Source organism: Bombina bombina, chromosome 8 (assembly GCF_027579735.1).
Source record: "Bombina bombina isolate aBomBom1 chromosome 8, aBomBom1.pri, whole genome shotgun sequence".
NCBI lineage: Eukaryota > Metazoa > Chordata > Amphibia > Anura > Bombinatoridae > Bombina > Bombina bombina.
The window spans coordinates 9051205-9054100 of NC_069506.1; positions in this window are offsets into that span (position 1 = coordinate 9051205).

Sequence of the window (2896 nt, forward strand, 5' to 3'; positions counted from 1 at the left end):
AGGAGATTATTGTTCCTTCCTTGTGTCCCAATCCTTCTTCTAAGAAGGAACGTCTATTACATAATTTAGACGTAGTCCGTGCTTTAAAGTTCTACTTACAAGCGACTAAGGTTTTTTGTCAATCGTCTTCTTTGTTTATTTTTTCAGGGAAACGTAGGGGTCAGAAAGATACAGCTACCTCTCTTTCTTTTTGGCTGAAGAGTATCATCCGTTTTGCATATGAGACTGCTGGACAGCAGCCTCCTGAACGAATTAAGGCTCATTCCACTAGGGCTGTGGCTTCCTCATGGGCATTCAAAAATGATGCTTCTGTTGAACAGATTTGCAAGGCTGCAACTTGGACTTCTCTTCACACTTTTTCTAAATTTTACAAATTTGATACCTTTGCCTCAGCTGAGGCAGTTTTTGGGAGAAAGGTTCTTCAAGCAGTGGTGCCTTCCGTTTAGGTTTCCTGTCTTGTCTCTCCCTTTTCATCCGTGTACTATAGCTTTGGTATTGTATCCCACAAGTAAGGATGAAATCCGTGGACTCATCGTGTCTTTAAAAAGAAAAGAAAATGTATGCTTACCTGATAAATTTGTTTCTTTTTAGACATGATGAGTCCACGGCCCGCCCTGTTCTATGAGACAGGTTATTATTATCTTTTGTTAAAACTTCAGACACCTCTGCACCTTAGCTTTTCCTTTCTCTTCCTAACTTTGGTCGAATGACTGGAGTGGGAGGGAAGGGAGGAGCTATATATACAGCTTTGCTGTGGTGCTCTTTGCCTCCTCCTGCTGGCCAGGAGGCGTAATCCCACAAGTAAGGATGAAATCCGTGGACTCATCATGTCTAAAAAGAAACACATTTATCAGGTAAGCATAAATTTTCTTTTTCAAGGACATGCTAGACACGTCATCATATATTTAGATGACGTTCTCATATATTCCAAAACTTTACCTGACCACATCAAACACGTAAGATCAGTTCTCTCTAGGTTACAAACCCATCATCTATTTGCAAAACCTGAAAAATGTATTTTCAACTCTGACAGTATCACTTTCTTGGGTTACCAAATCACTCCTCAATATGCAGATAAATAAGGTTCAAGCTGTTCTTAATTGACCTACTCCAAATAATAAAAATGATATTCAGAGATTCATGGGATTTTCTAACTACTACAGGAAATGTATTAACAATTTTGCTGCAATAACTAAACCTCTCACCAATCTCACCAAAACTAACATCGCATTCGATTGGAACCACAAACTGAAGAAGTTTTTCAATTATTAATAGAAAAATTCACCACTGCTCCTATCCTACATTTTCCAAACCCCTCTTTACAATATATTCTTGAGGTTAACGCCTCGGATTTTGGCATTGGCGCTGTTTTATCTCAGAGGAAAAGTCTCAATGATCCTCTACACCCTATTGCTTTTTTCTTAAGAGTCATGTCTTCTTCAGAGCTTAACTATGCCATAGGTAAAAAAGGAGCTTCTAGCCATAAAAGCCTCACTTGAACACTGGCGTCACCTCTTAGAGGGTACCACACTACCTATCATTATTTATACCGACCACAGAAACTTACAATACCTCAAAGCCAGTCGCACTTTATCTGCTAGACAGGTTAGATGGAACCTATACTTTAAGCGTTTCAACTATTTATGTACATATCGACCAGATAACAAAAATGGTAAGGCTGACGCCCTATCATGAATACATCATAAACCCAATGTTTCCTTCCACCAAAAAACAATTATACCTGTTGAAAGAATTGTGGGGTTAACTGTTGACACTACCAGATTACTTAAAAAACATGACTCTATTCCCATATCTATTCTTTGACTGGAAAATGATGGTCTCTATTACTACAAGGAAAGGTTATACGTTAGAAAATCAGCGTAGGGGAAAAGAGGTTGGTGTACTACTTCTAATATACAAAAACATATATAAATGTTGCAATCATCTGAATCAATATCCCAATGATTGGTACAATGTCCCAACTAATGTAACTTAGCAGTCTCCATAAACATTATGATGTGATTCACCAACATCAAAATCAGCTCTCCGGCTAGGTCCCATACATCCACTCGAGTCAAGGCCTTCCCCTGGAACGGCATGTAATATGCCCTCACCTCTACAGGGATATCCAGCTAGACTCTGAACTGGTCTGTGCCTGAGGACGCCGCTTGTTCACAGTGTTCCGTATCCCTGTTCCTCCGACTGCTCTTTACTTGAATCAGCCAATCCTCCGCAGTGTTACTCCAGAATCACGTGCTCTCTTAGGCCAGTCATGTCACGGATTACACCAAGGAAGTTCAAGGAGCACAGTGATTAGAGTAAAAACTTTCCTTTATTAGTAATCAAACAAACTGTGTTGTATAGGGGTGCGCTCCAATCCTGCCCTCTTTGCTCCTACTTACTAAGCTAATATCGATGGTTCAAATGTGTATAGAGGCTGCTGATAATTTTACTATGTTACCGCCTCTATTTTAGCCCTAAAGGCTGCTAAAATAAATGAATCAAATAGGCTCAGATAGACAAGGTCTAATTGCCTAGTTGCCACATGCAACATTACTGTAAAGACATGCCACATTGTTTCTACCCGACTTTGCCGTCTATTCCCATCAATATTGCCAAGAAAACTGCCTGAATGGATACAAACATAGCAATTTGGCTTTTACTTTTAGTTTGAATCATAGTAAGATTAAAAGTTTGCAATACGTGTGTGAATCTATGTGAATATAGTCCTATTCTTATCATGCTGCATTGCAATAATCTGCGTTCTTTACATAAAAATTATGATCCAACGATATAAATACACAATGTATGTATGAACATATCTATAAAACATATATATAATCATTTTCAATGACATTACCTATTTTAATATGGAGTCTAAAATAAGTGCTGTGTC